Source organism: Eleutherodactylus coqui, chromosome 8 (assembly GCF_035609145.1).
Source record: "Eleutherodactylus coqui strain aEleCoq1 chromosome 8, aEleCoq1.hap1, whole genome shotgun sequence".
Lineage (NCBI taxonomy): Eukaryota > Metazoa > Chordata > Amphibia > Anura > Eleutherodactylidae > Eleutherodactylus > Eleutherodactylus coqui.
Genome location: NC_089844.1, coordinates 54,691,160 through 54,702,365, shown reverse-complemented (window position 1 = coordinate 54,702,365; position 11,206 = coordinate 54,691,160). Strand labels below are relative to the sequence as shown.

The window sequence follows — 11,206 nt, the reverse complement described above, 5'->3', positions numbered from 1 at the left end:
AATGTAACTGGGGCCTTGTCTATACTGCAACTACTGAAATGTGAAAGAGACTGTTATCTCCCTAAACTGCTGCAACGGGCATGTTAATGTGGCCTGTCTTGACTGCTACTACTACTGAAATGGAACTAGTACTGTGCTCCCCCTATACTGCTGCTTCGGAATTGTTACTGGGGCCTGTCTGGACTGCTACTACTACTGAAATGGAAATAATACTGTGCTCCCCCTATAATGCTGCTAGTGATATGTTACTGGGGCCTGTCCCTAATGCTACCTCTGAAATGTTACTAATTCTAGGCTCTACCTATACCGCTGCTAATGCTATGTCACTGGGGTGTGGAAACGGAGGCTTCCCAAAGACATGATGGTGGCGAGGCCATTTCCCACCAACGCGGTTACTGTTAAGGTGCATATAACCACGGACACGTGTAGAGGACACGTAGTGCCTCAAAAACATCCCCCTCCTCCTCCAACAATGAAAACATTCTTGGCAAATACCTTTGCATTGGTCCGTCTGGTGGCAGTCCAACAATTTCACCTTTACCGACACAACAAGAGAGCCCCCCCACCATCCCCCCGCCACGGCCCACTTAATCCTGGCCACATTCCGAAAACCAACTAAATAAAACCGCGCTACTAGGTCCGCAGTCGCCACCACATTCCCACCAACGCGGTTACTGTTAAGGTACATATTACCAGTCTGACTGGGGCATGCACTGTGGGCCAAAGCACACCTATATTGTATGTGACGTTAGCTCTGCTGAGCAGGGCACTGCAATGGGATACATTTATGTACCGCCGATGGGTTCCAGGGAGCCACCCATGCTGTGGGTCCACAGGGACTTCACATTAGGGATTTGTACCTGCCAGTGTCTATGTATTAAAAACCCCGGTCAGACTGGGGCATGCAGTGTGGGCCGAAGACCATCTGCATTTAATCGGACGTTACCTCAGCTGTGATGGGCAATGCAATGGGATATATTTATGTACTGCCGGTGGCTTCCTCGGACCCACCCATGCTGTCGGTCCACACGGAGTTGTAACTGCATGTGTCCACTTCTAAAGAACCCCAGTCTGACTGGGGCATGCAGTGTGGGCCGAAGCCCACCTGCATTAAACCTGACGTTACCTCAGCTGTGATGGGCAATGCAATGGGATATATTTATGTACCGCCGGTGGCTTCCTGGGACCCACCCATGCTGTGGGTCCACAGGGACTTCACAATAGGGAGTTGTACCTGCCTGTGTCTACTTATAAAAAACCCCAGTGTGACTGGGGCATGCAGTGTGGGCCAAAGCCCACCTGCATTTAATCGGACGTTAGTTCTGCTGTCCAGGGCACTGCAATGGGATACATTTATGTACAGCCGGTGGGTTCCAGGGAGCCACCCATGCTGTGAGTGCACACGGAATTCCCATTGCGGAGTTGTACCTGCCTGTGACTATTTATAAAAAACCCCGGTCTGACTGGGGCATGCAGACACCTTGACAGAATGAATAGTGTGTGGCACATGGGTTCCCCATTGCTATGCCCACGTGTGCAGCATTGTGGGCTATCGCCCCGTCCCTTTTAAAGAGGGTCACTGCCTGGCCGTGCCAACCATCTGCAGTGTGTGCCTGCCGTTCCTCCTCATGGCAGACGCACTTATAAATAGACATGAGGGTGGTGTGGCTATGAGGCCAGCGTGTGGCATGAAGGCAGCTGAAGGCTGCGCACGGACACTTTGGTGTGCGCTGTGGACACTGGGTCGTGCGGGGGGGTTGGGCAGCATGTTACCCAGGAGAAGTGGCAGTGGAGGGTCATGCATGCAGTGATTGTGCTTTGTTGGAGGTAGTGTGGTGCTTAGCTAAGGTATGCCTTGCTAATGAGGGTTTTTCAGAAGTAAAAATTGTTGGGAGGGGCCCACTCTTGCCGCTATTGTGGCTTAATAGTGGGACCTGGGAACTTGAGATGCAGCCCAACATGTAGCCCCTCGCCTGCCCTATCCGTTTCTGTGTCGTTCCCATCACTTTCTTGAATTGCCCAGATTTTCACAAATGAAAACCTTAGCGAGCATCGGCGATATACAAAAATGCTCGGGTCGCCCATTGACTTCAATGGGGTTCGTTACTCGAAACGAACCCTCGAGCATCGTGAAAAGTTCGTCTCGAGTAACGAGCACTCGAGCATTTTGGTGCTCGCTCATCTCTAATAATAATTCTGTATTATCTTGAACTGAGCTGAAGGTCACAAAGAAAAGTTATCTTCCCGAACTCCTTCCTGCTGTGTGGAGTAAATGTCTTATGTCTGACTACGTGTCCACTACCAGAGGGGATCTAATTACCATCTTCCAGGCCTTTAGGAGGTGAGCCATAGGGATTCCCCACTCTCCCTCCACCAATTAAAGGGGTTGTCCCGCGCCGAAACGGGGTTTTTTTTTTTTAACCCCCCCCCCCCCCCCCGTTCGTCGCGAGACAACCCCGATGCAGGGACTTTAAAAAAAAACAGCACAGCGCTTACCTGAATCCCCGCGCTCCGGTGACTTCTTACTTACCGGTTGAAGATGGCCGCCGGGGTCTTCTCCCTCCGTGGACCGCAGCTCTTCTGTGCGGTCCATTGCCGATTCCAGCCTCCTGATTGGCTGGAATCGACACGTGACGGGGCGGAGCTACACGGAGCTACACGGAGCCCCATTGAGAAGATAAGAAGACCCGGACTGCGCAAGCGCGTCTAATTTGGCCATTAGACGGCGAAAATTAGACGGCAACCATGGAGACGAGGACGCCAGCAACGGAACAGGTAAGTGAAAAACTTTTTATAACTTCTGTATGGCTCATAATTAATGCACAATGTACATTACAAAGTGCATTAATATGGCCATACAGAAGTGTATAGACCCACTTGCTGCCGCGGGACAACCCCTTTAAGTGGATTTAACATTTCTTTTGATACTAATCTCTTGCATATTTGTATTCCCTATTCCCGAGCTTTGTTCTTCTCTCTTTGCCTATCTCTAGTGAGGGATATTCCACAACAGTACAGATGTAGCAAAGTTTAAGTTGCCTGTAGAGATGAGTGAGCACGTAAGTGCTCGAGTAACTGCTTACTGGTCCGAGCATGCTCGCTCATCTCTAGTTGCCTGTGATATCGTTCTGCAATTCCACCAAAAGGCTCCAATGCACATGGATGGATTTGCATTGTGGAATCCGAAGCAGGTGTCCGCCTTCGGACTCCGCAGCAAATACCTACCATAACATACAATGTAAAAGCGGGTTTCCATGCCCACGAGCGGTAATAAATTGCAATTTTATGCTCGCTAAGAGTTATAGCTAACACTAGGGAAAAGAGGGAGAGTATTAAAAAAGATCTAGAAAAGCTTGAACAGTGAGCAGCGACTAACAGAATGGTATTTAACAAGGAGAAATGCAAAGTCCTACATCTGGGCAAGAAAAATGAAAAAAAGCACATGCAGAATGGGAGGAATTGGCTAAGCAGCACATGTGAAAAAGACGGGTATACTAATAGATCATAGACTGAACATGAGTCAACAATGTAATGCAGAAGCCAAAAAAGCAAACACAATTCTCGGATGTATTAGAGAAGCATAAAGTCTAGATCACGTGAGGTCATTATCCCCCTCTACTCTTCCTTAGTCAGACCTCATCTGGAATACTGTGTCCACCTCTGGGCACCCTATTAAAAAAAAAAACATAGACAAACTGGAAAAAGTTCAGATAAGAGTTACCAAGATGATGAGCAGTCTACAAATCATGTCTTATGAAGAACGGTTAAAGAATCTGGAAATTTTTAGCTTGCAAAAAAGAAGGCTGAGGGGAGACTTAATAGCTGTCTACAAATATCTGAAGGGCTGTCACAGTGCAGAGGGATCAGCCCTATTCTCATTTGTACAAGGAAAGACTAGAAGCAATGGGATGAAACCAAAAGGGAGGAGACACAGATTAGATATTAGAAGAGACTTTCTGACAGGGTGATCAATGAGTGGAACAGGTTACCATGGGAGGTGGTGAGTTCTTCTTCAATGGAAGTCTTCAAACAAATGCTGGACTAATACCTCTCTGGGATGATTTAGTAAATCCTGCACTGAGCAAGGTGTTGGACCCGATGACCCTGGAGGAGATTATACCACCTGGCTTTAGCATTAGGACCCATCAGAGAGCTTGGTCACCTGGACGTTGGTAGATGGGCCAACATGATTTGATCAAATTATATACCAAGAACGTTGCATTACTTAATGTGGTTAGAATATTTATTATAGGTATATATACCTCTGATAGTAAATGTATGTTGCGTGCTGTTATCAGGACTGTCCTATTAATTGTCTTGTAGCATGTATGACTGCTTTTTGAATGTCTCCCCATTCATTGCAGATTTTTAACTATGAAATGTGTCTTGTGTCCCAGATTTATCTTGCTACAACAATCTCCTGTTTTGGACCAACGCTCCTCCAAAGATATTGTGGACAGAAGAATCAATGTCCGAAATGAACGAAGAGATAAAAATATCATTATTGCCAGAATTTAAAGAAGCGTGTTGGCCAGCAATGATGATATGGGAGCGGATTAACCATGCGTATACATCGGATTCTCCCCCATGGCACTGGGGGTATCAAAAAGGGAACTATGGATTTTTATATTGGGTTTTTACTTCCCAGACTGAAAGTTATACTGTGGCCTGGGATTCTCTTCGCTCGTACTGGAAGGTGAAAACTCCATTTGGACCATCCTTATTTTTGATTGGACCCCCGTTTATTGGCAAATCAGGAAGTGAGTCACAAGCAGCACCACAATTTTCAGTGTCGATATCAGAGACGGATGTATTAATGCCTGCCTCACCTCTGAAGGTGAATGAAAGAATGCTAAAAATTGCTCGTTTTGTTTTAAAAGAAGGATATAGCAACATTATGATTTAATATATCAATAATTGGTGAAGCAAAGAGGCTCTTATGAGTAACAAAAAATGGTACCCGCTGTGTAGGACCACCCGAGTACTGTATTTTATGTTGGTGTTTCCTGTCTTACTTGCAGTAAACATTTAATATTTTCTCTCATTATTAGCCTCTATTTACTTGATTTTACTTTCACAGGGGTTTTACATATGCATCATTTTTTGGAAAAACACAGTTTTTTGGGGTTTTTTTGTGGCATATTTTTTTGCTACCTTTTTTGTTCGAAAAAACACGATGGCCAAAGGTCAGCTGTAGGTTAATCGGGAAACATGAAAAGCACTTAGGATATGATCACACGGTGGACTTCGTCGCAGACTTTTCCATGGCGAATTCCACCTCTAAAAACTGCAGCATTCTGCCACTGGTCTGTACGCGGAATTTGCCCTGTCAATGGGCAAAATCTGCTTGCGGAATTCCAATGCAAAAACTCAAGAAGTTACGTGTCTTTTCAGTTTCCACGTCATTTCTGCATCGGAATTCCTCATGCAGAAACAATGCCGTAACTACAGGAAGTGACATCACTTTTATTTAGTTTCCATATTGGAAGTAGAAACGGAATTATTCACCGAAAATTCTGCGGCGAATGCCTCCTTGTGAACATACACCTAGGTATGTGGTTCCTCGCTCTATGCATAGAGAAATAGCCTGGATTCATACACCGTGTTTACAGGATTCTCTGTGGTATTACAATGGCATTTTTTAAAACACATCTTTTTTTTTTTACATAAACGTTGTGGTCAGATGTTACTTTATAAGAGGGTTTTGAAAAGTGTAGAAAAACAGGATTTTTATTTTGGGCATTTTTAGGTTTGTGTCTCCCAGTGCCCCATAAATGCAGCATGCCACAGACTTCTTTACATGGCATCAAAGAGGGCAGAAAAAAATGCATTATACAAATGTAACAAAAAAACACCCACCAAATACACTTGTAGAAAATGCCATGAAAAACACTGCAAAAATTAGTATGTGCGAAGGAGATCTTAAATAAGTATTTCAACAGCAGAAACTTGTGGCATGTTCCAGTGCTGAGACCTCACCATGTTGTACAGTTGAGAGCTTTCTCCCCAAAGGTGGAGCTCACAGAGCTGGGACCCTCACCTACAGAACATTTCTTGTATAGGCCATACTTTTCTTCTCTATCTTGCCCAGACTGGCATAATGACTTCTCCTGGTCGCAATTTGTCTCCCGAATTTGACATTCATATCTATGAGCCCCAAGTTTTCCAGCGTGGCTTTGTTTGCACAACCTTCACACTTTCTCCCCAGATAGTAATAATGTCACCCATGATACCCGCACATAAATAATATCCCTCTTTGAACAGAGGCGCAGGTGTGACTAATCGACCTGACAAGGGGACTCCAGGTTTGCCCCTGGGCTTTGCCTACACCGAAGATCACACCACTTGAATATTGGCGAATTCAGAAATGGAAATTGCCTTTCTGACTACTCCAGATGCCAACTTAGTTGCACGCAAGTATGAGTCTTTGAACAGACATTTAATTTCTCTTAAACTGCACTCAGTCGCACTGCGAGAATATTAAATGGCAAAATGTATACCACGAGGTCTGCGCCCACATGTGAGACCTACTCTAATGACAAACAACGATGAATATTGCAATAAATTTGTGGCAATTTCCGATAAATATGCTTTTGATTTGATCCTGTTAAAGTTTGAGTACCTACAGATGGAAATCTCGAATACAGTTTCCGCAGCTTCCTATGCTGAGTAGGAATTAAAGTCGCCTAGCACAGCAGAGGAATGGAAAGACATCTCCGACAGAACCAGCCAGGCCCTACAGAAATTTAATAGCGAAGCTGAAACTACGAAAAGGAATAAATGGGCACGGGACCTGGGGGACTATCGACTGGGCCAGATCTACATTTGGCAGAACCACCCTAAGGGTCAAGGTTCGTATGGTCGACAACAATGACAACATCTCAGATTCAGCGACAGGCCAGGAGACGTCACCGCCATGCCAACTCCAATTTTGGGTGGTCATCTGCTGGTTCAGAGTCAGCAGAGGAATCAACATTGAGATCAACCAGTGAAGTACCTTTTTTAGGGGGCCGTCCATCGAGAGTAATCACTAGAGATGAGCGAGCACCAAAATGCTCGGGTGCTCGTTACTCGGGACGAAATTATCGCGATGCTCGAGGGTTCGTTTCGAGTAACGAACCCCATTGAAGTCAATGGGCGACCTGAGCATTTTTGTATTTCGCCGATGCTCGCTAAGGTTTTCATGTGTGAAAATCTGGGCAATTCAAGAAAGTGATGGGAACGACACAGCAACGGATAGGGCAGGCGAGGGGCTACATGTTGGGCTGCATCTCAAGTTCACAGGTCCCACTATTAAGCCACAATAGCGGCAAGAGTGGGCCCCCCCCCCTCCCAAAAACTTTTACTTCTGAAAAGCCCTCATTAGCAATGCATACCTTAGCTAAGCACCACACTACCTCCAACAAAGCACAATCACTGCCTGCATGACACTCCACTGCCACTTCTCCTGGCTTACATGCTGCCCAACCGCCCCCCCCCTCCCCCCCACAGCGCACACCAAAGTGTCCCTGCGCAGCCTTCAGCTGCCCTCATGCCACGCCACACTCATGTCTATTTAGAAGTGCGTCTGCCATGAGGAGGAACCGCAGGCACACACTGCAGAGGGTTGGCACGGCTAGGCAGCGACCCTCTTTAAAAGGGGCGGGGCGATAGCCCACAATGCTGTACAGAAGCAATGAGAAATATAATCCTGTGCCACCGCCATCAGGAGCTGCACACGTGGGCATAGCAATGGGGAACCTATGTGCCACACACTATTCATTCTGTCAAGGTGTCTGCATGCCCCAGTCAGACCGCGGTTTTTAATTCATAGACACAGGCAGGTACAACTCCCTATTGTGAAGTCCCTGTGGACCGACAGCATGGGTGGCTCCCTGGAACCCACCGGCGGTACATAAAAATATCCCATTGCAGTGCCCATCACAGCTGAGGTAGTAATGTCATGTTTAATGCAGGTGGGCTTCGGCCCACACTGCATGCCCCAGTCAGACTGGGGTTCTTTACAAGTGGAAACAGATGCATTTATAATTCCCTGTGGACCCACAGCATGGGTGGGTGCCAGGAAGCCACCGGTGGTACATAGAAATATCCCATTGCATTGCCCAACACAGCTGAGGTAGTAATGTCGTGCTTAATGCAGGTGGGCTTCGGCCCACACTGCATGCCCCAGTCTGACTGGGGTTCTTTACAAGTGGAAACAGATGCATTTATAATTCCCTGTGGACCCACAGCAGGGGTGGGTGCCAGGAAGCCACCGGCGGTACATAGAAATATCCCATTGCATTGCCCAACACAGCTGAGGTAGTAATGTTGTGCTTAATACAGGTGGGCTTCGGCCCACACTGCATGCCCCAGTCAGACTGGGGTTCTTTACAAGTGGACAGATGTAGGTTAAACTCCGTGTGCACCTACAGCATGGGTGGCTCCCTGGAACCCACCGGCGATACACAAAAATATCCCATTGCATTGCCCAACACAGCGGATGTAACGTCAGCTGTAATGCAGGTGGGTTAAAAATTCATTTGATTACACTGTAGGCGAGGGCCCACAAAAATTGCTGTATCAACAGTACTAATGTACATCCAAAAAATTGGCCATGGCCAGCCAAGAGGGCAGGTGAAACCCATTAATCGCTTTGGTTAATGTGGCTTAAGTGGTAACTAGGCCTGGAGGCAGCCCAGTTTAACGAAAAATTGGTTCAAGTTAAAGTTTCAACGCTTTTAAGAGCATTGAAACATATAAAAATTGTTTAGAAAAATTATATGAGGGAGCCTTGTGGCCGTAAGAAAAATTGCCCGTTCAGCGTGATTACGTGAGGTTTCAGGAGGAGGAGCAGGAGGAGGAGGAGGAATATTAGACACAGATTGATGAAGCAGAAATGTCCCCGTTTTGGATGGTGAGAGAGAACGTAGCTTCCATCCGCGGGTGCAGCCTACGTATTGCTTACGTATCGCTGCTGTCCGCTGGTGGAGAAGAGAAGTCTGGGGAAATCCAGGCTTTGCTCATCTTGATGAGTGTAAGCCTGTCGATAATGTCGGTTGGCAGGTGGGTACGCTTATCCGTGATGATTCCCCCAGCCACACTAAACACACTCTCTGACAAGACGCTAGCCGCAGGACAAGCAAGCACCTCCAGGGCATACAGCGCGAGTTCAGGCCACGTGTCCAGCTTCGACACCCAGTAGTTGTAGGGGGCAGAGGCGTCACGGAGGACGGTCGTGCGATCGGCTACGTACTCCCTCACCATCCTTTTACAGTGCTCCCGCCGACTCAGCCTTGACTGGGGAGCGGTGACACAGTCTTGCTGGGGAGCCATAAAGCTGGCAAAGGCCTTGGAGAATGTTCCCCTGCCTGCGCTGTACATGCTGCCTGATCTCTGCGCCTCCCCTGCTACCTGGCCCTCGGAACTGCGCCTTCTGCCACTAGCGCTGTCGGATGGGAAGTTTACCATCAGTTTGTCCACCAGCGCACTGTGGTATAGCATCATTCTCGAACCCCTTTCCTCTTCGGGAATGAGATTGCAAAGGCTCTCCTTATACCGTGGATCAAGCAGTGTGTACACCCAGTAATCCGTAGTGGCCAGAATGCGTGTAACGCGAGGGTCACGAGAAAGGCATCCTAACATGAAGTCAGCCATGTGTGCCAGGGTACCTGTACGCAACACATGGCTGTCCTCACTAGGAAGATCACTTTCAGGATCCTCCTCCTCCTCCTCTTCCTCCTCCTCAGGCCATACACGCTGAAAGGATGACAGCCCAGCAGCATGTGTACCCTCACCAGTGGGCCAAGCTGTCTCTTCCCCCTCCTCCTCATCCTCCTCATGTTCCTCCTCCTCCTCCTCAACGCGCTGAGATATAGACAGGCGGGTGCTCTGACTATCCAGCGACATACTGTCTTCCCCCGGCTCTGTTTCCGAGCGCAAAGCGCCTGCCTTTATGCTTTGCTGGGAACTTCTCAAGATGCATAGCAGAGGAATGGTGACGCTAATGATTGCAGCATCGCCGCTCACCACCTGGGTAGACTCCTCAAATTTTCCAAGGACCTGGCAGATGGCTGCCAACCAGGGCCACTCTTCTGTAAATAATTGAGGAGGCTGACTCCCACTGCGCCGCCCATGTTGGAGTTGGTATTCCACTATAGCTCTACGCTGCTCATAGAGTCTGCCCAACATGTGGAGCGTAGAGTTCCACTGTGTGGGCACGTCGCACAGCAGTCGGTGCACTGGCAGATTAAACCTATGTTGCAGTGTCCGCAGGGTGGCAGTGTGCGTGTGGGATTTGCGGAAATGTGCGCAGAGCTGGCGCACCTTTCCGAGCAGGTATGACAAGTGGGGGTAGCTTTTCAGAAAGCGCTGAACCACCAAATTAAACACATGGGCCAGGCATGGCACGTGCGTGAGGCTGCCGAGCTGCAGAGCCGCCACCAGGTTACGGCCGTTGTCACACACGACCATGCCCGGTTGGAGGCTCAGCGGCGCAAGCCAGTGATCGGTCTGCTCTGTCAGACCCTGCAGCAGTTCGTGGGCCGTGTGCCTCTTCTCTCCTAAGCTGAGTAGTTTCAGCACGGCCTGCTGACGCTTGCCCATCGCTGTGCTGCCACGCCGCGTGACACCGACTGCTGGCGACGTGCTGCTGACACATCTTGATTGCGAGACAGAGGTTGCGTTGGAGGAGGAGGAGGAGGAAGGTGCTTTAGTGGAGGAAGCATACACCGCCGCAGATACCACCACCGAGTTGTGGCCCGCAATTCTGGGGGTGGGTAGGACGTGAGCGGTCCCAGGCTCTGACTCTGTCCCAGCCTCCACTAAATTCACCCAATGTGCCGTCAGGGAGATATAGTGGCCCTGCCCGCCTGTGCTTGTCCACGTGTCCGTTGTTAAGTGGACCTTGGGAGTAACCGCGTTGGTGAGGGCGCGTACAATGTTGCGGGAGACGTGGTCGTGCAGGGCTGGGACGGCACATCGGGAAAAGTAGTGGCGACTGGGAACCGAGTAGCGCGGGGCCGCCGCCGCCATCATGCTTTTGAAAGCCTCCGTTTCCACAAGCCTATACGGCAGCATCTCTAGGCTGATCAATTTTGCAATGTGCACGTTTAACGCTTGAGCGTGCGGGTGCGTGGCGTCGTACTTGCGCTTGCGCTCAAACAGTGGCACTAGCGACGTCTGGACGCTGCGCTGAGAGACATTGCTGGATGGGGCCGAGGACAGC

At 48.7% G+C, this 11,206-nt stretch overlaps 1 long non-coding RNA gene across 1 annotated transcript; it reads left to right on the top strand.

Moving 5' to 3' along the window:
- Positions 1-2,205: 2,205 nt before the first annotated feature.
- Positions 2,206-5,044, top strand: LOC136577478 (uncharacterized). Its single transcript, XR_010786483.1, has 2 exons — positions 2,206-2,341; positions 4,398-5,044. It is a non-coding gene; the product is annotated as an uncharacterized lncRNA (long non-coding RNA).
- The last annotated feature ends 6,162 nt before the right edge of the window (positions 5,045-11,206 follow it).